This window comes from Vicia villosa, linkage group LG4 (assembly GCF_029867415.1).
Source record: "Vicia villosa cultivar HV-30 ecotype Madison, WI linkage group LG4, Vvil1.0, whole genome shotgun sequence".
Classification (NCBI taxonomy): domain Eukaryota; kingdom Viridiplantae; phylum Streptophyta; class Magnoliopsida; order Fabales; family Fabaceae; genus Vicia; species Vicia villosa.
In genome coordinates, this window is record NC_081183.1 from 103192280 (window position 1) to 103217073 (window position 24794).

General features: G+C 35.6%; 1 long non-coding RNA gene across 2 annotated transcripts; it reads left to right on the plus strand.

Annotated features, from left to right (window-relative positions):
- The first annotated feature begins 14096 nt into the window (after positions 1-14096).
- On the plus strand, positions 14097-16172 carry LOC131599404 (uncharacterized). Of its 2 annotated transcripts, none has more exons than XR_009282750.1 (6): positions 14097-14313; positions 14448-14511; positions 14770-14856; positions 14926-15003; positions 15131-15570; positions 15674-16172. It is a non-coding gene; the product is annotated as an uncharacterized LOC131599404 (long non-coding RNA). The 2 variants fall into 2 exon arrangements; XR_009282751.1 differs by having other exon boundaries at positions 15383-15570.
- Positions 16173-24794: the final 8622 nt, after the last annotated feature.

Genomic DNA, 24794 nt, shown 5'->3' on the forward strand with positions numbered 1-24794 from the left:
TATATATTATCTAAGTCGAACCTTAGTGGATGCTGAAACTAGGTATAATGATATTGAAGAATTATGTCTATGCTTGTACTTCTCATGTAATAAACTTAAGCAATATATAAAGCATGTTGATGTGTATGTGTCCTCTCATTTTGATGTTATTAAACATATGTTGTCTAAACCAATTTTGCATAGTCGAATTGGTAAATGGGCCTTGGCGCTAACTGAATTCTCCTTAACATATGTTCCTTTAAAAGCTATGAAAGGACAAATCGTGGCCGACTTTATAGTCGAACATGGGTTAGTTGAACTATCAGCAAATCTGGTCGATCAATCTAACTGGAAGTTGTTTTTTGATGGTTCTAGTCATAAAAATGGATCAAGCATTGGCGTCCTGATTATTTCTTCTGAAGGACTTCCAACCAAGTTCCACTATAGAATGAAAGATGTATGTTCTAATAACGAAGTCGAATACGAAGCTTTGATAACTGGTTTGAAAGCCCTAATAGACTTGGGGGCAAAGCGAGTTGAAATTCGAGGTGATTTTGAGCTGGTAATTCGACAAATCAAGAAAGAGTATAAATGTATCAAAGAAAATCTAATAGTGTACTATGCAATAGTGGTACGCTTGTTAGAGAAATTTGAATATGTTGAGATTTTGCATGTACCAAGATCTGATAATTATATTGCCAATGAATTGGCACAGATTGCTTCTGGGTATAGAGTTTCTAAAAGTAAGTTAGAAGATATGATCGATATCAAAGAGAAGGAAACTCATGTAGTGTTGGACAAGTTAGGACAATTGTCGACACCAAAACTTGGGGGGGGGGGGGGGGGGGTAGAAGACAAAATTAAAAGTGAAGATTTGTATGCCTTGGAAATTTTTGCCATCGACAATATGACAGTTTCTGATTGGAGAAATCCATTAGTCCAATACTTAAATAATCCAGTCGGAGGAACTGATCGAAAGATCAAATACAGAGCTTTAAACTATGTGATATTGGGAAATGAGTTATACAAGAAAACGGCTGAAGTTGTATTGTTGAAGTGCTTAAGTGAAGCCGAAGCATATTTGGCCGTGTCAGAAGTGCATAGTGGTGTTTGTGGAGCTCATCAGTCAGGCCATAAAATGAAGTGGTTGTTGTTTAGACAAGGTTTATATTGGCCGACAATGTTAAAAGATTGTATTGAATACGCAAGAGGGTGCCAAGAATGCCAGAATTTTTCAGGTATTCAACATGTTCCAGCCAGTGAGTTGCATGCCATTGTCAACCCATGGCCTTTTAGAGGATGGGCTTTGGATTTAATAGGAGAAATCAAACCTGCATCTTCTAAACAACAAAAATTCATTTTAGTAGGAATAGATTATTTTACTAAATGGATAGAAGCAATTCCATTGGTTAGTGCTGATCAAGAAGCAGTGATTAGTTTCATACAGAAACATATTATTTACAGATATGGGATTCCAGAGACTATTACCACTGATCAGGGATCAGTCTTTATTGGTCGAAAGATGCAAGCTTTTACAGCAGAGACAGAATTTAAATTGCTAACATCCACTCCTTATTATGCTCAGGCTAATGGTCAAGTCGAAGCTGCTAATAAAGTTATTATAAACTTGATAAAAAAGCATGTAGGGAAAAAGCCAAGAAATTGGCATCAAACGCTCGACCAAATCCTTTGGGCCTGTCGAACGTCACCAAAGGAAGCAATAAATACTACCCCATTTCGTTTGACTTTTGGGCATGATGCTGTGTTGCCTGCAGAAATTCATCTACAGTCGGCTAGAATTCAACAACAAAGCGAACTTCCGACAGATGAATACTGGAGTATGATGTTAGATGAATTAGTAGAGTTAGACGAAGAACGACTAATAGCATTGGATAGGTTAATAAGACAAAAGCAAAAAGTGGCAAAAGCTTACAACAAGAAAGTAAAAGAGAAAACATTTGTGGTAGGTGATTATGTGTGGAAAGTTATTCTACCCATGGATCAAAGGAATAAATTATTGGGTAAATGGTCCCCAAGTTGGGAAGGGTTGTTTAAAATTTTGCAAGTGTTTTCAAACAACGCATATGAAATTGAAGAACTGAATTCAGATGGTCGAATCTTGAGGATAAATGGTAAATATTTGAAAAAATATAAACCTATACTTCAAGAAATTCGCATAATAGAATAAAACCAAAAGATTATATTAAAATGGCTGAAAATTTGGCCAGTCATTACAAAAAGTCCATTATAAAGTACGTGGACAGTCAGTCGAAAACAAAAAATTACAAAGTAGGAAAGTTATTCCTAAAATAGGCTAGCTTGGCCGACTCAAAGTCAATCTTAGAGTCAAGTCGAGACAAGCCTTGTCTAAGTTGTCGAATGCTACTTTCCAGTTTGAGAGCATTTTCACCATGACCAAGACCCTTCAAAATCTCTTGATTAATAGTTTCAGGCGAAGGAATCTTCTCAGTTTGAGCCAAAGTGATTTTCTCTTGTTCAAGATCTTGAATTTTTTTGTTGAGAGCATCAATTTGGGCCTTATAGTCAGCAATTTTGTTGTTGATTTCCCCTTCCTTGTCAGAAAACTTTAAAGTTTTTTCCTGAAACTCTTCAACCTTCTTAGTCGAGGCTGCACTGGCATCCCATTCCCTCTCCATTTCGCGCTCTTTGTTCTTTGCTTGTCGAGTAATGTTTTTCTTTGTGATGAGGTATCTCCAGAGCTGGTCGAAGTACGCCTCAAAATCAAAGAAGAATTGAGCAACAATTGCTGGAAGAGAAGCTTTAATGAGTGAGTCCAGTAACTTGCGAATTTCTCCACCAAGATGTTCAGAGCTCTCAAGGACAGTAAGAAACTCAGGTTCATTCAAGTGGGCTCGTAGTTGGCACATAGCATCGACAAGGGAAGCGTCGACTTCAGCATCAGGATTAGTCGACTGAACAGGAATGTCAAGAGAACTTGGCCTCAGTTTTTGAAGTCGAAGGAGAGCCTCTAGAGGATTAGTCTTTTTCAAATCCAGAATCTCCTCCTGACTAAGAGAACTGTTGGAATTAGTGTCATCAACAATAAGATGTTGTTTGGACTGAGAAATGGTATTGTGCTCTAGACGAGAGGCATACTCAGCAACTTCAACATTTTTAATTGCAGGTTGAGCTTGGTCAATGATGGGATTGTCTTGGGGCTCCATTCGACTTCGACCTGGAGTATTAGCTGAATCAGTGGTGCTTCCAAAAGCGTCAGTCCTTTGAGGGCTAAAAAGGTTGGAGTCAGGAGCAGCCTCAGTAATCTTTTCAGCAACCTCGACGATCTTCTCTTGAGTATGGTCGACAGTTGATGCATTATATTCAGAAGAAAAGTGTTAGAAAATAATCTGTTAAGAGAAATACACTAGAAGATTATGCTAAGTTATACCTCAAGAAGAATTTGAGACGAAGAAGGGATCGTGGTTGGAATTGTTTGTTGTTGGACAACAACTTTAGGAATGTTTTTAACACCCTTTCGTTTCTTTGTTGGAGTTGGAAGAGGAGGTCGTGAGAAAATTTCACTCTCCTGATTTGGTGGAGATGTGGTTTCGTCTGAATCCTCAGGAACTACCAACTAAAGAAAGAATAAACAATTAATGAATGAGTATTGATAAGAGATGAAGGTTAAAAGTAGTACCTTTCTTACAGTCTTGTTTTTCTTGGTTGTGGTGGTGTTCGACGTACTGGGACGTTTTCGACCTGGTTTAGGAGCAGGGACTCCGACTTGAGTGGTAGGATCAGGCTCTGAAAGGTCTAAAATTGAAATTAGAATATTGCAAATGGTAATAAAGAAAACGAAGTTAGATGTAAAATGCTTACTTATAGTAAGTTGATCCTCCAGCACGTCGAACGCAATATTCAGTTTCTTGACAAAAGAGTCTCCATCATACAGTTGGTAATATTCAGACCACCACTCACTAAATTCCTTAGTTGTGAAGTAAGAATTTTGGAAAGTAAAAGTGGGGTGTTCCAAGGATTGTTTATTATGGAATTTTAAGCATTCGAGATGTTGACGAGCTGTGAATGGTCGACCAGAGTAACAGATGTCAGCATCATGGGTGTACAGGCTTTTGGGCAGCATTTGGCTCAAACCAAATTGTCGAGAGACCATATTTGGTTGATAACCCACAAACCCATAACACTTACCATTCGACTCAATACGGTGAGAGAGGAGTGTTGGAGTCAAGAATGCAGCCCAAATGGCATTCAATTGAGCTCGAAGGGTTGGAGTGTTTCCAGGGAAAATGGCTTTAAACCAAGTTGGCCCAAAACACCGGTTTGAGAAAGGAGCCATGGAAGCTATGAATGTTTTACATTCAGAAAACACCTTCGCATATTTGATAAGGCTAGGCCTGTTAGATTCGTCTTGAGGTGTTTGAAAGGCGAGCTTGACACCTTCGACTCTCCGGTCATACATGACTTCCAAAACAGATCGAGAGATGGTATAACCAATATGTGACTCGAAGGTAGCATTCAACCAATGTTGCAGAAGCCAGTAGGGTCCTGACAGAGATAGCTGTTTTGGGGTTTCATGAAGGCGTTTGATTCTTAAAGACGTTATACCCAAGTTATGGTAAAGGTAGGCAAGTAGAAGCTTACCTAAAGAAACCTTTCGACCTTCATGGATTTGGATAGCCAAGGGTATATAAGCTTTAGCTATCTGGACCGACCCTGGGCAAAACAAGTAATACGAAAGCCAGTAAGTGAGGAAAGCAACATGTTCTTCGTCAGAAACCTCCTCAGTGGACTTGTCATAGTGATCCTGCATATATTTGGTGATAGTAGCATTGGCGAAGTTGAAGTTCATCTCCATTGGGAGAGTTGGGTCGAAGATCTCACCCAAGGGCAAAAGACCTGTGATGGCAGCCACGTCGAAGAGAGTGGGAGTCATCATTCCACAAGGAAGATGAAAAGTGTTAGTCGAACCTTCCCAGAAGAACAACGAAGCAAGCAACATAGGAGGACAAACCCTATGACCAGTTCTGGACAATTGGATGGCGTCGAAGATACCCAATTCCTCCCATCTTTGTTGTTTTTTAGCTTGAACTTTGTTGAGCTAAGCCAGATACTCCTTGTTGCCAGGAGCTGGGGTCGAACGAAAAACCCTCACTGAAGGATCCATAAACTTCAGGTCGAGAAGGCGTGGTTTATCAAATGCTACAAGCATCGTGGTTGGAAATGAAGGGAAGAAACCTGTGATTTGTGCTGGGTGAGAACGATGATCTGGAAGAGGCCCTGAGAAATCCATTTACTTATCAGTAATCTGGAAAGGAATCAACATTTGATTCTGCCAGATAATGGATTTAGCTTCTGTGAGTTTGGGTTGAGGGACGAAATCCAACCCTTTCTCTTCTTCTTCACGAGAGATAATGGCTCCTAAAGGGTTAGAGCCTGTGGCATAGATTGTCGTGTTTGTGTTGGTTGTGGTGTTCGCAACCATTGTTAATGTGCTGAAAAAAAGAGGAAAACAAGCGCTTAAAGGTTAGAGAAGAAGAAAGCTCTGAAAATGCTTGTGAAGAACAGAAAAATGAGAAGAAAGGAAAAAGGAGAAGAAGCTCACATATATATAGGGGCTATATTGACGTCAGTAAAATCGTGTGAAAAGGAAGTTGTTGAATCAAAGGTCACGTCAAAAAACGCTTTGGAAACTGGTATAAGAAAGTGGGGAGCAGTTATAGCCCACTACCTAGGTTTTAGGTAATAATTAGTGTCTAGGGATGCGCAAAGTAATCATGGCATTAAAAGATAATAAAAGTCGAAACCTAAGAAGAAAACGAAGCGCCATCTTTCTCTTTTTTAAATCAGTCGAAAGAAGTCGCTTGGGGGGCAATTTGTTATCCTAAGATTTCGACTTATTAATAATGGTAAATAGTCTCTAAGATATATGAGATTATTAAATAGTCTAAGGCAAAGCAGTTTGATTAAGAGGCTTTCTTAGTCAAGACTACTGTTCGACTAAAAAATGCCATCATTGCCAGAGGTGGTTCGACTAAAATTGGTAAATTTGCCATGCATGGTCGACTAAAGTATGCAGAAAACTTAGGCATTTTGCCAAGTATAGTTTTGAAGTCGGAAGGCATCAGAAGTCAAAGGAAGCAGTTTCAGACAGTTTTCAGCAGTTTCTAAAGGACGCGTGGAAGTCTCACAGACGAAGATGCTGCATGTCGAAGACACGTGTTGGCTAGTGATCAGTCGACCGTTAGTAGTAGTTATTGTATTTTTACTATTTAAGCAAGTTCCAGATGAACAGTTGAAGGTCCGCATTTTCTACAAAAACACAAGTAAACTCAAATCTCTGTGCAAAAATGAGTGACGAGTGCAACTTTGGAATGTATGTATGCATACCAATTTAATTTATGCAATCATTTTACATTATGCATTACTTTCAGTGCACATTTATTGCATTTTATCGTTTTCATTTACTTTAAAGTCTTAAACTTCAGTGTGTACTTTTACTTTAAGGTTATTACTGCATTTAATACAGACCAGATACACATAATAGACAAATCAAAGCAATCAGTCCTGGAATATTCTAGTTGATTCCGCAAAAGTAACCTTTAAAAAGGAAACTAGCGATTGTTTACCATATTTCTGGGTAAACACCATCTGGAAGAATCAATTGTTGATCGCTTACCAAGCTTCTGACAAACTTCCGGCCTTCGTAGGATCGTATCCTGACCACTGATCGCACCTAGCAAGGTAAATTCGTTCTTTCCTTCTTTCACTTCCACTATGTATGTTGCGTTTGAGAAGAACCGTCAATTTGACCCAAAGTTCATGGATCTGGCGATGAGAGCATTTCGTTCGACTCCACCTCTTGGAAACAAGGATTACCTAGCTTGGCTCAACAAGGTTCAGGCGAAGAAACAACAAAGGTGGGAAGAACTAGGCATTTTCGACGCTATTCAACTATCAAGAAATGGCCATAAGGTCAATTCCAGCACGTTGCTCGCCTCTCTTTTCTTATGGGAAGGTTCGACTAACACTTTACATCTTCCTTGTGGAATGATGACTCCTACATTTTTCGACGTAGCAGCTATTAAAGGGCTTTCGCCTTTAGAGGTAAACTTCGACCCCACACTCCCAACCGAAATGGATTTCAACTTTTGTAATGCCGCTATCACCAAATATATTATGGAGCATCATGTTATAGACGATGCTGAAGTATCTGACGAAAAACACGTAGCTTTTTAAACTTTCTAGCTATCATATTTCATGTTTTGCCATGGATCTCTTCAAGTAGCAAAAGCCCATATTCCTCGGGCTATTCAAATACATGAAGCTCAAAAAGTCTCCTTAGGAAAACTTTTGCCAGCCTATCTTTACCATTCACTTGGTTTAGCTTCCTTGAGGCTAAAACTCCTTCACTCGACTTCAAAACAACTATCTCTGTCATGACCTTAATGGTTGTTACAACACTGACTGAATGCCACATTTGAATCACACATAGGTTTCACTGTATCACCATCCATCATGGAAGTCATGCATGATCGATGTGTCGAAGGCATTAAACTTACTTTGTAGACTCCCCAATGCGAATCCAACAAGACGAATTTTATGAAGTTCGTCAAACTTTTCCTAGATTGTAAGGTTTTCCTTTAGTCTATGGCTCCATTCTCTAACAGATGTTTTGGCCCTAGCTGGTTCAAAGATGTCGTTCCAGGAAAAACCCCGACAACACATGTTCACCTGAATGCCATCTAGGCAACATTCTTGACTCCGACTTTTCTATCCCACCGAATAGAATCAACTGGTAAGTGCTACGGATTTACAAGTTATCAACCTAATTTGGTATCTCGACAGTTTGGCCTTAGCCAAATGTTACCAAAAAGCCTTTACACTTGCGAAAATGACATTTGCTGGTCGGGAAGAACCTTTACCTCTCGACAGCACATGGAGTGTTTCATAATAAACAATTTTTGGAGCTACCAAAGTTCACCTTTCAAACTTCTTACCTGACGACTGAAGAATTTGAACACTGGTGGTGGCAATACTACCAACTGTTAAATGCTACCACTTTTGTCGATAAGTTGAACACTGCCTTCGCTGTCTTAGAGGATAGACTAGACATAAGTAAGCCTTCTTGACCTCAAATTCCCTCTATCCTTTATTAAGAATATACTTTTAACTTTCGTTTTCGCAGGTCTCGTTGGTGCTGACCCAGTCGTCGAAGCCGAACAAAACCCAATCAAACAGGTACTTTTATCCTAACTTATAATAATATTTCTTGCGCTACCTTTTCCTAATCCAACTTTATTCTTAGGGTCGAAAACGCCAAAGTAGCTCAAACACCACTACCATCGTCAAAAAACCTAAGACAACTACTGTGAGAAAGGTAAGTTGTTCCATTCTTCTTTTTATTTTTTGTCAAATCAACCTTATCTAAATAATGTTCTTACGTTGTTTTTACATTATCACTCAGTTAATTATAAGTGATGATTCTGAAGAAACCATTTCACCACAAGATGATGAAGGTGAGATTTTTTCTCGACCTCCTGCTCCGACTCCAGCCAAGAAGAAAAAAATTAATAAGAAACCTCCACATACTCCCCAACCTGTTGTAAGTGTTCAGAATGAGCCATCTTCTTCGAAGGCTCCAACTGAGGTAAACTTACTTTTCATTTTATGCCATTCCTCAACTTTTATTATTTTTTACTTAAACTGATTTGAAATTGTCTGTTTGTAGGAACCAACAATAAATTTGGATGCCTCCAAACAAAATCCCAAGAACACTGATGTTACTGCCAAGGTGAGTTCATAAAATAATATCCACCTAAGTCCACAGAAGACTGATGCTTTTGAGAGCGCTGCTGATTCGACCAACACTCCTCCTGGACGTGTAACACCCCATATTTTTTGTTTATTAATTTAATTAGAATTTAAATTAATTATTTGGATTATTCGGTATTTTAATTGGATTAAATTGGAGAAATTGAGAAATAATGTTATTGGGCCAGTGTTGTGTTTAGTAAATGGGAGGTGTTGATTGTTAGGCCTTTACTAAAAGTTGGTTCTATTTTTCATAAAATAAGAAAAGAAGGAAAATTGGAAAATAGAAAGTAAAAGAGCAAAAGAAGAGAAGAGAGTAGAGAACGTAAAAAAGCTTTGAAAGAGGAAGAGGAAGAACCAAGAACTTTTGCTAAGGTAAGGGGGGACTCTTCCGATTATCATCTATTATTAGTTTGTGAAGGATAGGATTGAATTTTTGTATTGTTTATTTCAATTGGGATGTATGTTAGGTTTTGGGATTTTTGGGTAAATGATGTAAATTGAATAAAATTAATGAATTGGAATGAATTGAGAATGTATTTGATGTTAGGTAACCCCAAACCATAATAGAAATGTGTTAGATTATGTAAATCGGTACTACTTTGGTGTTATGTAAGTCCTGGTGCGATATGGATTGAGTTGAAGGAAGTGAAATGATGTTTGTATGTGGTTTTGCTGTTGCAGAGGGTGTGTAATGGGTTACGGTAACCGATTACACTGTGTGTTATTTTCAAAATATTGAGTTTTCGAGCTGGTAACTGGTTACGGTAACCGATTACTAGTGTGTTTCAATAATAGCGAATAGAGTTACGTCAAGTTTAACCGGTTACGCTATTTCATGTAACCGGTTACACTAAAGGATTTTTGGATATTATTGACATTTCGTGGGTGTAATCGGTTACACCATTTTGGTAACCGGTTACACTGTAGCATTTTGGGAAAAAATAAATATTTTCTAAAATTTATAACTTTCAAACAGTGTACCCATTTTAAGCGCCGTTTTGAGCGCTGTGAAGCTAATAAAATATTTTATGTGATTAAATGGTGTGGCGGGCGTTAGCTCAATTTTATTTTAAATTTCGATTTTTAAATTATGATGATGAGATATACATTGATGCAAGATGTGATAATTGTAATAGATGTGGATATGTTGTGATGATATAATTGTGATTTTGATGGTATATTTGGTGTAAATATGTATGGTTACTGAATGGTGCTGAACATGTACATACTAAATTCAGTGATATGGTGTTGAGATGATTTTGTTCATCGTGATCGGTGATGATGGTAAGTATGTCAAATGTTATGCATGCATTCATAATCATATTTGTGGCTGAATCCCGGTGATGTAACACTCCATATTTTCTAATTTTAATTTAATCGGAAATTAAATTATTATTTAGAATTATTTAATATTTTCGTTGAACTAATTGGAGGAATTATGGAATATTGGTCTTTGGGCCAAGTGTGATATTTAGTGATGAGGGGGTGTTAAGTTGTTGAGCACATTACTAAATTATGTTATATTTTCATAAAATAAGGAAATAAGAGTAAATTGAGAAATAGAAGAGGAAAACCTTAGAGGGAGAGAAGAAGAACTCATGGACAGGGCCATTTTCGTATTCATGGTGCAACCCTCACAAAAATGAGTCATAACTTTCTGCTCGTAGCTCCAAATAAGGTAATTCTTGAAGATTCAGATTCTACACGAAATTTCCTTCGATTTGATATATTAATTCGTGTCAGGGAAGTTCTTGATGAGGGAGATAAGCGAGTTTGAAGATTGGAGATTCTTGTTGAATTTAGAGAGAAAGGGCTTACGGGTTTGATGGAGAAGAAGGGGAAAAGTCTAGATTCTTGGCTAAGGTAAGGGGAGACTCTTCCGGTTAATTTCTATTATGCGATTATAGGTAATAGGATGGATTAACGTATGATTCGATTCGATTGGGTGTATCAATATTTGAAATTGTTAGGTTTAGGGAAACTTGATGAATTTGTATGAATTGATGATTAATAGTATGTTTATTTGATGTTTGATGATATCTGATGATGTTCGTGATGACTGTATGTCTGTAAATGACGTTTGGAATCGATTTTGGGTGAAAGGAGTGTGACATCGCAGGTCTGTCGCAGAGTAGAGAATCTGCAAAATCGCACTTCCGCTAAGCGGAGCTAGGCTCGCTAAGCGGATGTTGTTGTGCTTCAGAAAATTGTTTAGGCTCGCTAAGTGGAGCTAGTCCACTAAGTGAAGGTTCTAACGTAGTTCGCTACTAGAATGCGCGCTAGAGGGTCGCTCAGCGGACCCTGCTGTGCAGAAATTTCCAAAACTTTGAAATAGCGTATCTTTTGATCCGTGTATCCTTTCTTAGTGCCGTTTTGGGCGTTGTAAAGCAAATTAAATATTTTATATGATGAATTGGTGAGATGGGCGGTGGCCCGAATTATTTTAAAATTTATTTAATTACTTTGGTGATATGCATTGTGCATATGTGGAATTACGTAGATATGGCAATATTTCGGTGATGATGGACGAATTGTAATTATTATTGGGATGATTGTGTAAATAATTTAATGATTGTGCATGATTTGGTTAATGTGACAATGTGGTGAGGTTGTAATGATATAACTGTGATTTTAACGTTATATGTGGTGTGAATTATATTAATATAATTGTAGATGGTGTTGAAACCGAATATATCATTCGGTGTTGCTTTTGGTGAGTTATTGGTGATGATATTATTCATTTTGATTTAGTGGTGATGTTGTGACAACATGATTATACTATTGATAATGTGTGTATAACGTGATCATGTGGTGATTGTTTGAATCATATGATGATGATTGATTTGTTTTGAATGATGCATGATACATGTACATACTTGTTGGTGATAACTATGGTGAGTTATGGTGAGACGATGCGGTGCATCGGATCGGTGATGTTTTTAAGTATGTTATATGTGTGCATTCATTCAAATGCATTCGGTGATGTATCCCGGTGATGATTTGGATCAATGGTGGACATGATTCCCATTGTGTGGAATTTGTGTCGGTAGGGCCGTATCTCGATGAGGTTTAGATCGGTCCGGTGGATTAATTCCACGGATTATTGGTACCACATGCATTGTGTCAGTTAGTCATATGCATCTTTGTCATAACATGATTAAGTTGATTTCAGTGTTATGTTTGATGTTGTATTTGTTGTGATTGATGAATGATAATTGAATATCTGAATATATGCCAAATTGGGTGAATGATATATTATGATGTTTTATTGCTTATGAGTGCATAACATTGATTAATTGAGAATGAAACTCACCCTTACTTGTTGACATTTTTTCAGATTGAGGAGTAGCGGCATTAGTGCTCGGTGAGGATGACTTGTAGAGTTTATTCGTTATGTTGGTTCGAGTCGGTGTCATGCTCTGATATTGTAACACTGGGGGAACGCTAGTATATAGTTTTGATTATAACTCTATCTATTTGTTTTGGATTTATTTTGTGGGATATTGCATAGATGATGTTATGCTTATCCGTTGAAGAATGTTCCGCTGTGTAGAAACATGATTATGATAATTTGAGGATTTGTTCCTAAGTGTAGCATGACAATTGGCTTATGATAAATTGATTTATTTTAATTGTGGCACCCTTGTTTTTATGTTTTACTCTGAATTTTATATAATTGTCGCAGGGTTTAGAAGGGTGTTACAGGTGACGTTTGGATCAGTGGATGGCATAATTTCCATTGTGTGGAATTAGTGCTGGTAGGGCCGTATCTCGGTGATGTTTAGATCGGTCAGATGAGTTAATCCCAAGACGAATTGGTACCACATTCATAGTATCAGTGCATTGCATATATATTGTTATACCATGATTGGAAGACTTTCAGTGTTATTTCATGGTGATGTGGTTGATGAATATTTTTTTGAAAATCTAAATATATTGTAGTTGGATGAATAATATGTTTATGATGTTTTATTGTTTATGAACTCATAACATTTATTAATTGTGAATATGTCTCACCCTTACTCACTACTACAATTTTAATTTTTAATAGCACTAATATAATAGCACTTTTAACTAGAGTGCTATAAAAAATATCAAACCAAAACCTATAATAGCGCTTTGCTTATAAATGCTATAATTGGTTATTAACAAAAAAATAAAAAAAAATAATGTAGAAACTTAATAGCGCTTTTATGTAAAGTGCTAACAAAGGGGTATCCCTATGACGGCGCTTTCTTAAAAAATGTTATTGTAAAGGTTTCCATAAAAGTAGAAATAAAGGTGCACGGTTGAAAGCTCGTGGGTTCGATCCTCGCTTGCACAATTTTTCATTTTATTGTTACCAAAAAACTTCTAAGTGATTATTTTTCCTATTAAATAATATATTAAAAAATAAGCACTATTTTTTTTCTATTCATGTAACTCAACCATCTAACTTTCTCACCTTCACTTTATCAACTCATAATCTCACCCTCATCCTTGACGACCAATTTCATTCTTTTCCTCAAATATAGGGTTGGGAATTCAAATAGATCATCACTTGTCCCAACCTATTCTCATGAGACTTGAGGAGCCGGTAAATTCTGCCCCTTCTATTCTCATATGTTTAGTAATTTTAGTTGTCAGCACATACTAACATATATCATTTAAATTTTTTTTATTAAGTTGAAATGTAGTAAATATTTTCCAGTTGTCTAAGTATACCCCATGTAGTTTCTATACAGGATGCTCAACTTACCCCTGTTTTATGTCTTGGAGCTGGAGCATGTGCTGGAATAATTGTTATGTCTGGAACTTATCCAATGGGATATGGTGCAAGGCATGATAAAAGTACAAGTCCATTTTTCATTTTAGCAAATGATTGCTTTTGTTGTTGTGGATTATAATGGTAGTTGTAATATTAATTGAAGAAAGTATATATGGTCCCAACGTTTGACAGAAAGTTTTTTGCCTTGTATTTGCAGTATCGGGGAATGTTCCATGCTTTTACTACTACGCCTTACACGTGCTTTATACAAGGGTTGGCCTCCTTCATTAATGGAAGTCATGATTCATCTTTCCTGAATATCTCTTCTATATATTAATATCTACAATATAAGGAAGTTAGATGCTCTGGAAAAGACCTATTTGCCCCTCTGCTTTTTTAGAGAGCCACGGGCTAGCTCCATTGCATTTCTCCTATTCTTGCCTTTTTGCTATCTCTCTTCAACGTCTTATTCTGAGCTTTTTGGAAAAAAAACAATATCTTTTGTCATTGTTATCTTTCTTGAAAATGCAACTATGCTTAGTCCTACACTCAACATGTCTAATCATTTTGCTACCTAAAATCTAAAACAACTCTCTTTCTCTGAAACAACTTTCTTCGTCTTCCACCTATGTCTTACTCTTTTTCTTTCTTTTTCTCTTCCACTTATTCCTTCTTTCTTCTCTTCTTCCATCTCCATCTTCTTCTATTCCTCAGAGTTGTTTTCGGTTATCAAGGAATACCATCATCAGGGTTTTTTGTCTGGGGTTTGTAGATTTCATCAGCATATATATACGGTAAGCCTTCTATATTTATGTATCTTTACATCATTACCTATCTTTTGTTTTTGCTTAATTTTCTCATAAAGTTATGGTTTTGATTTTGTGGTTAGGTTTTTTTAGTTGATTTAATGATTTTGATTTTGATTTAGTTTTTGTTGTTTCAAGTTTAATGGTGGTTGCTCAAGTGAAAAGGGGGAGATTTGCGGAAGTTAGGTAAGAAAAACTTCATTTTTATATTTTAGATATGGGTCTAATTGTTTTAAACTGTTTGGAGATTTTGTTTGGGAATGATTTGTTTTAGTATTGTGGCATATTCGGTTCGACTCGAAATGATTTTTGTTTAACATTTTCAATTTATGTTTTGTTACGGATTTACGGCGACGAGTGTGTTGCGTATGCGCGTACCAACTTCTTTTTACTATTTATGTAATATTAGTTATGCTAACTGAGATTTCCTATTTTCACTTTCAGTATCATCTTACATGTTCACTGGGTACTCTAGCAGATAAATATGAAAAGCTTTATGGTGAAGTGAAATGGACGGGGAAACCTCATGAGGTGGAATAAATCACTGTCTGAATCTTATTCATGTTTAGTAAGATAAATCACTGTATGAAATTTTTCCAGGTCCAAGAATATACTGGATATAAATTCATTTGTCTAATATATGGGCCTGAAAGAGATAATCAAAAGCGATTAGAGAAGGTAAAACCATTTTGTTGGTATCAAATCTTCATTTGATGATTTGGAGTCAACAATCTCTATGTTTTGATTAAGATCACACTGTATGAAATTCTAATTTTTTAAAACCAGGTACTATTGTCCATTGCAGTTACAAAGAGATGCATGTTAACATATTAGCTGATAGCTTTGATAAAGTGGATGCAGCAATTTCCATCAATGAACTACTAATTACCTCTGCAATGTAACAACATTTTATGATTTATGCTTGGTTCAGTGATGTAGTAACACTTTATTTATAGAAAAACTATATATACTACTAAGTTTCTCTAATTATTGTCTTCTATGTTGTCTTCAACATTCACAATGGAATCAAACAACTCCTTTTGATATATCATGCTAGGCCACCAAAAAATCCTTCAACAATACTTGCACTGAATTTGTCAACGGCAACAAGTACTTCACTTTCATTTTCAGTTTCCTTAAAGAAAACTAACAGGTTTGCCCAATCAACAAAGTTATCCCGCTCAAGGAACATGGCCTCTGAACCTATCACACGACCCACTGGAAGTTTTTTTTCCAATTACTAAGGTTAGCTTTTCTACCACATTATCTATAGCTTAGAACTATCACTAGGACTACTTACTTCATCGTTATTGGAACTAACGCAAGGAACTGACACTTACGCGTGCAGGATAAGCTAATTATAAGGGTGCCTTTTTGGTTAATGAGACCTATGGTGCTTATAAGACATAAACATAGAACTCTGAGACGGGGAAGTATGATTAATATGCAACACTGAGAGGAAAAATAATACACTGCTTCCACGATAAAAAGCAGACCCTTCAATGATTCAATGCTTTCAGTTGGGATTAAAGATGTTTTTGGTGTCTAACATGTGTTTGTGTCATTATTAACACATCATCAATATATGTGGTCATATAACAGGTTTTCAGTTTGTTGGTTTTATTTTCTTAATTGGTTTTAGAGTTTTTTCTTGGTAAAAAAGAGGAGAAGAGTACTCCAAGACAATTGTGTTTGTATCTATATATAGTGTTGGCGTGCTGCTTTCTTATAATTTTATCATGTTTCCATGTTTTTCCTTCTTAGGTGCCATAATGCATTGATAAACTTGCTCAAGCCGGTCTAATGATCTGGGTATTGACAGGGGATAAAATGGAAACTGCAATCAATATTGGGTATGTCTACTGCAATTCAATCTCGCCCAGATCAATTTAATACCAGAGTATTTTAGTTTATTATTAATTTATTCAAGTTTCAAGTATTCCAACCAAGTGTTTGATGAAATTATGCAGGAGATTCTCAAAAAGAAAGGATGAATATTGTTGAAAAATTAAATGATTATGTGTCCTTGCTTTGTGAAATAACTGTGAGTCCATTGACTCCAATATTTTCACTTTAATGAATTTTTTCCATGCTATAGTAGTTTAAGGCTTATGTCTCTGATGGTGGAAGTTATATTTTCGTGTACTCTAATGATAGAATTTTCCATTGTTATGGTCAGCTAAAAGATGAGCTTAACAAGGAGAAATTGCAAAAATATTTTTGTTATTAACTAACAAAAATATTATCTATTTGTAAATGAAGGTGGAAGAATTGTTTCTAGGTTCCAGAAGTTAGCTGCAGAAAAGACAGGAAAGGTATGATTTCAATCTTTATTTTATGTCTGGGTTACAAGGATTTTTTCTCTTTTTGGGTCTATTATTTCAATCTTCAAGAGTTGAATATTAATTATGCAGGTTGAGACACAAACAGCTTGGGTCTGCTTAGCAGCGGCGTTTCGGTTTCGCAGAATGACACTCACGTTTTCTATTAATTAATTGTATTAGTTATTCAGATTTTGGTATGCTTTTATTGTGAGAACTATTTTATTTGGTTGAATGGAATGAGTATTCAGAACCTCCTGTTTTGTCTGATGGAATTACTGAATCATTATTGAAGGTGATTTGATCCATGTTTTCTGGCTTACTAATTACTATTAGTTTGGGTCTTCACATTGGAATTATTTGAGTAGAAATCATAGTGCAGTGTGGGACACAATTAGGATTTCACAAGTGGCATTACAATCAAGGTTTGTGGTTACATCCAGGTAACATCCGGGTATGATGCAAAAATGGATTTTGTAACACCCCAAATCTACCCGATAAATTATACGGAAAATCAGAGTATAAATTCCAAACAAATTCATTTGAGGTATCACATATTCGTCATTCAAAAACAATTACGGCTTATTTACCTTCGTATAGATACATAGCACAGGAATTTAAAATGATAATTTAATTAATCTTCGAAATCATTTTATCAAAATAAACATTTTTAACTCGCAGCGGAATTCACAAAACTTCTCTATTTTCAATTTAATCATCATAGCATCTTCACAAATAACTTTGAGTCACAACCAAAGTAAAACATCACTAAAATTCAGCAAACATAACAAATAATAAAGCAATCGTTTATCCCCCCGAGTGCTACGTATCAGAGCGACCACCGACTCGACTCACAGTGTCTAAATCTTCATCACAGCTATCACCTGCACGTTACCAGTATAAAGGTAACGGCGAAACAAAAGAAAGGGGTGAGATATCAAACCATATAAATAGGGTGATGATAAACAGTATATTCAGGTTCAAGTTATAATATTTATCACTTTGCGGTATAATCATTACCGTCTAATTTACTTCACCGTTTTAAATTAAAAAAACACACGTCACAATATCTCACATATCTCATATTCATAATACACAACGATTCACATCAGTTCACACATCACAACGCATAAACTCATAATCACACAAATGAAATGCGACTCTAACAAATGCACATGCATGTGGTACCCAGGGCTTCAGCCCCCATCGCCAATTGCCAGATAATAGAGGCATCAAAACAGGCATAAGCCTTCGTCGCTGTTTGCCAATCCAGGCCGTCGCTAAAACATGCAAATCATGAGACACTGATGAAATGCAATAAATCACAAACACGTCGCCAAACATCGTCACAAAGGCATTTGCCTACATCGCCAAAATATATCAATAATTATTGATAAACAATCGCCACCTTAAATCCTGCACTTCGCAATAATTCACAAAAACTCATTGCAACATCGCAATATATTACACGACAACTCAACAACAATAATTCATCACAAATAATTCACGCAAACATCGCCATACTTCACAAAACTCACAAAAATATGTCACGTCGCAACATCACCAAAAACACCGCAAGCACAACGGTTATCGGATTATTCCCGAACACTCCAAATATTATTATATGTTATTAACTTGTAAAAAATTATAACGATATATAGTTATAACTTGACAGAGTTTCCACGGAACTCTAAACAACTCTACAATAATCCCTACAACTCTAAAGTACCCAAAAATCCTCTACTGATAACTCTTACATATAAGAGTAACTGTTATAAACCTAATGGTCTGACTCAAGTAATAATAGAACATCTCTAAAGGGTCAAATACCTTCAATTTTAATCTATGGTTTATCAAATTTGACTCTAAATAACTCGAAAGCAACTCTGACAACCCTATTGACAACTCTAACAACTTTATTGACAACTCTAACAAGATTGAAAATAACTTAAATTGATCAAATAATTCAAATATTCATTCCTAACTCAAAACCCCTAAAATATTAAATCATTATTATTAATTATCCTAATGAAATATTATAGATTAATAAACTTAAAATAGGATCTTCAGTATATTTACCAAATTTGTTATATTTATCAAAAACATGCTGATGTACTATATACGTGATAATACGAAACGTGACGGTATATAACCATATAATATTAATCAATAGTTTATGAATGAAAATGATGTTACAGTACCTTAATATATATAGCAACAATGCAATTTCTATTTATACATGAATGAAACCTAACTAATATGCAATTATATCATATTAACCATTCAGTAAATGTAAATGAATCAAAAGTTATAGATACAATATTATAGGTATCACATCACAGAAAATTATCATTAATAAAATCAGCAAAACATTAATTTATTATAAAATTATAGAATAAGTTTCAGAATCATCATCGATCACAGTTTAATCCAACTACACAGTCACAGAGATGCCATTCAATTCATAGCATCAAACAAATTCACCAATCAAATGTCGATACAATATCACACAATTATTCACATAGTAATATAATTTTTCACACAAATTTCCGACATCAATTTAGCAATTCACAAAACAATTAATCGCACACCAAGAGATATTAAAATTCCCTAAACCCGACATACGGTCCATCATATCCCTGCTTATAGAGAAAGAACCCCACCCTTACCTTGTATTCGGAGTCCGCTCTACAATTCCGGTCGAATCCAAGCTTTCCGGCTTCGCGTAATTCTTCCGTTTTTCTCTTCACGGCATATTTCTCGTATCTCTTTTCTCTTCCTCTTCTATGCATAAACACTTCCACGTTCTCTTCTCTTCTCTACAAACCCTTATTTTGTTTTACTGATGCCCAAAACCTAATATTTTCCTTTTACTTCACAATATTATTATTATTCTCACAAACTCCTTAATGGGCCTATATTCACACCTCCAAACTACTAATGTCACCAACCAAGTTAATTAAACAAATACTCCAATAAATTAATAATATCCCTGATATTATTTCTCCGATTAACCAACGAATTTAATCTGACTTTCCATTCAACCGCTCGAACGATATAATAATTCACTTACATTCCTTAGATTAATTCCGGTAAATTCCTAACTTCGACAATTTCAATTAATTAAATCCTTGATTAATGTAATTAACCAATTAATTAAATTCGGGGCGTTACAATTCTCCCCCACTTAGAATATTTTCGTCCTCGAAAATCTATGCAACACAATCGCTCTCAACGTCACATCCCGCTTCAGCTGCGCTACTCTGATCACCCATCTTAATTCACCGTCCTTATCAAGTTCCTATCAACTTATACGGTTTGCAAGCTTCAACCAAGTTTCAGACTTTCTTTAGCATCCATCACTTTGAACATCATTAGGTTAGCAAGATACGTACATAACATCCAATCAAAATTCCTTTATGCTTTCATTAGCACTTCTTATCCTTGAAATCCTATTCTTTGCATTCTCAACAACTTCAACAACTCTTATAATTGCTTACTAATAATCCAAAACAAGATCTACAACAATTTGTCACTTACTCAGTGTTCCTTCGTCGACATCTTACACAATAGCTACTCAAATAACAACTTCTTAGTCAATAAACAACACTGAATATAATAGCTTCCTAAACTCCCTCTTATAACAATTATCCTTTTTCCAAGACACTCCAACTTGTTCGACAACCAAAATATTAAATCCATGATACCTTCGAATTCAGGAAACAACAAAGCTTCAACATCACTTGCACTGTCGCCAACTGCCGCACACCAACATCTTACAACTGAATATATCCGAGAAGCTCCGCTTCTCCCCCACTTAACTTCAAACCCACACCTGCAACAAACAACTAGAAAGCAACAAGTACCGACAGTGTTTCACACACTTGTCGCGCACAGAGGAATAAACAACATTAGACAACACTGGCCGGACGGACCGACCTGCTCTGATACCACTAATGTAACACCCCAAATCTACCCGATAAATTATACGGAAAATCAGAGTATAAATTCCAAACAAATTCATTTGAGGTATCACATATTCGTCATTCAAAAACAATTACGGCTTATTTACCTTCGTATAGATACATAGCACAGGAATTTAAAATGATAATTTAATTAATCTTCGAAATCATTTTATCAAAATAAACATTTTTAACTCGCAGCGGAATTCACAAAACTTCTCTATTTTCAATTTAATCATCATAGCATCTTCACAAATAACTTTGAGTCACAACCAAACTAAAACATCACTAAAATTCAGCAAACATAACAAATAATAAAGCAATCGTTTATCCCCCCGAGTGCTACGTATCAGAGCGACCACCGACTCGACTCACAGTGTCTAAATCTTCATCACAGCTATCACCTGCACGTTACCAGTATAAAGGTAACGGCGAAACAAAAGAAAGGGGTGAGATATCAAACCATATAAATAGGGTGATGATAAACAGTATATTCAGGTTCAAGTTATAATATTTATCACTTTGCGGTATAATCATTACCGTCTAATTTACTTCACCGTTTTAAATTAAAAAAACACACGTCACAATATCTCACATATCTCATATTCATAATACACAACGATTCACATCAGTTCACACATCACAACGCATAAACTCATAATCACACAAATGAAATGCGACTCTAACAAAAGCACATGCATGTGGTACCCAGGGCTTCAGCCCCCATCGCCAATTGCCAGATAATAGAGGCATCAAAACAGGCATAAGCCTTCGTCGCTGTTTGCCAATCCAGGCCGTCGCTAAAACATGCAAATCATGAGACACTGATGAAATGCAATAAATCACAAACACGTCGCCAAACATCGTCACAAAGGCATTTGCCTACATCGCCAAAATATATCAATAATTATTGATAAACAATCGCCACCTTAAATCCTGCACTTCGCAATAATTCACAAAAACTCATCGCAACAACGCAATATATTACACGACAACTCAACAACAATAATCCATCACAGATAATTCACGCAAACATCGCCATACTTCACAAAACTCACAAAAATATGTCACGTCGCAACATCACCAAAAACACCGCAAGCACAACGGTTATCGGATTATTCCCGAACACTCCAAATATTATTATATGTTATTAACTTGTAAAAAATTATAACGATATATAGTTATAACTCGACAGAGTTTCCACGGAACTCTAAACAACTCTACAATAATCCCTACAACTCTAAAGTACCCAAAAATCCTCTACTGATAACTCTTACATATAAGAGTAACTGTTATAAACCTAATGGTCTGACTCAAGTAATAATAGAACATCTCTAAAGGGTCAAATACCTTCAATTTTAATCTATGGTTTATCAAATTTGACTCTAAACAACTCGAAAGCAACTCTGACAACCCTATTGACAACTCTAACAACTTTATTGACAACTCTAACAAGATTGAAAATAACTTAAATTGATCAAATAATTCAAATATTCATTCCTAACTCAAAACCCCTAAAATATTAAATCATTATTATTAATTATCCTAATGAAATATTATAGATTAATAAACTTAAAATAGGATCTTCAGTATATTTACCAAATTTGTTATATTTATCAAAAACATGCTGATGTACTATATACGTGATAATACGAAACGCGACGGTATATAACCATATAATATTAATCAATAGTTTATGAATGAAAATGATGTTACAGTACCTTAATATATATAGCAACAATGCAATTTCTATTTATACATGAATGAAACCTAACTAATATGCAATTATATCATATTAACCATTCAGTAAATGTAAACGAATCAAAAGTTATAGATACAATATTATAGGTATCACATCACAGAAAATTATCATTAATAAAATCAGCAAAACATTAATTTATTATAAAATTATAGAATAAGTTTCAGAATCATCATCGATCACAGTTTAATCCAACTACACAGTCACAGAGATGCCATTCAATTCATAGCATCAAACAAATTCACCAATCAAATGTCGATACAATATCACACAATTATTCACATAGTAATATAATTTTTCACACAAATTTCCGACATCAATTTAGCAATTCACAAAACAATTAATCGCACACCAAGAGATATTAAAATTCCCTAAACCCGACATACGGTCCATCATATCCCTGCTTATAGAGAAAGAACCCCACCCTTACCTTGTATTCGGAGTCCGCTCTACAATTCCGGTCGAATCCAAGCTTTCCGGCTTCGCGTAATTCTTCCGTTTTTCTCTTCACGGCATATTTCTCGTATCTCTTTTCTCTTCCTCTTCTATGCATAAACACTTCCACGTTCTCTTCTCTTCTCTACAAACCCTTATTTTGTTTTACTGATGCCCAAAACCTAATATTTTCCTTTTACTTCACAATATTATTATTATTCTCACAAACTCCTTAATGGGCCTATATTCACACCTCCAAACTACTAATGTCACCAACCAAGTTAATTAAACAAATACTCCAATAAATTAATAATATCCCTGATATTATTTCTCCGATTAACCAACGAATTTAATCTGACTTTCCATTCAACCGCTCGAACGATATAATAATTCACTTACATTCCTTAGATTAATTCCGGTAAATTCCTAACTTCGACAATTTCAATTAATTAAATCCTTGATTAATGTAATTAACCAATTAATTAAATTCGGGGCGTTACAATTCTCCCCCACTTAGAATATTTTCGTCCTCGAAAATCTATGCAACACAATCGCTCTCAACGTCACATCCCGCTTCAGCTGCGCTACTCTGATCACCCATCTTAATTCACCGTCCTTATCAAGTTCCTATCAACTTATACGGTTTGCAAGCTTCAACCAAGTTTCAGACTTTCTTTAGCATCCATCACTTTGAACATCATTAGGTTAGCAAGATACGTACATAACATCCAATCAAAATTCCTTTATGCTTTCATTAGCACTTCTTATCCTTGAAATCCTATTCTTTGCATTCTCAACAACTTCAACGACTCTTATAATTGCTTACTAATAATCCAAAACAAGATCTACAACAATTTGTCACTTACTCAGTGTTCCTTCGTCGACATCTTACACAATAGCTACTCAAATAACAACTTCTTAGTCAATAAACAACACTGAATATAATAGCTTCCTAAACTCCCTCTTATAACAATTATCCTTTTTCCAAGACACTCCAACTTGTTCGACAACCAAAATATTAAATCCATGATACCTTCGAATTCAGGAAACAACAAAGCTTCAACATCACTTGCACTGTCGCCAACTGCCGCACACCAACATCTTACAACTGAATATATCCGAGAAGCTCCGCTTCTCCCCCACTTAACTTCAAACCCACACCTGCAACAAACAACTAGAAAGCAACAAGTACCGACAGTGTTTCACACACTTGTCGCGCACAGAGGAATAAACAACATTAGACAACACTGGCCGGACGGACCGACCTGCTCTGATACCACTAATGTAACACCCCAAATCTACCCGATAAATTATACGGAAAATCAGAGTATAAATTCCAAACAAATTCATTTGAGGTATCACATATTCGTCATTCAAAAACAATTACGGCTTATTTACCTTCGTATAGATACATAGCACAGGAATTTAAAATGATAATTTAATTAATCTTCGAAATCATTTTATCAAAATAAACATTTTTAACTCGCAGCGGAATTCACAAAACTTCTCTATTTTCAATTTAATCATCATAGCATCTTCACAAATAACTTTGAGTCACAACCAAACTAAAACATCACTAAAATTCAGCAAACATAACAAATAATAAAGCAATCGTTTATCCCCCCGAGTGCTACGTATCAGAGCGACCACCGACTCGACTCACAGTGTCTAAATCTTCATCACAGCTATCACCTGCACGTTACCAGTATAAAGGTAACGGCGAAACAAAAGAAAGGGGTGAGATATCAAACCATATAAATAGGGTGATGATAAACAGTATATTCAGGTTCAAGTTATAATATTTATCACTTTGCGGTATAATCATTACCGTCTAATTTACTTCACCGTTTTAAATTAAAAAAACACACGTCACAATATCTCACATATCTCATATTCATAATACACAACGATTCACATCAGTTCACACATCACAACGCATAAACTCATAATCACACAAATGAAATGCGACTCTAACAAAAGCACATGCATGTG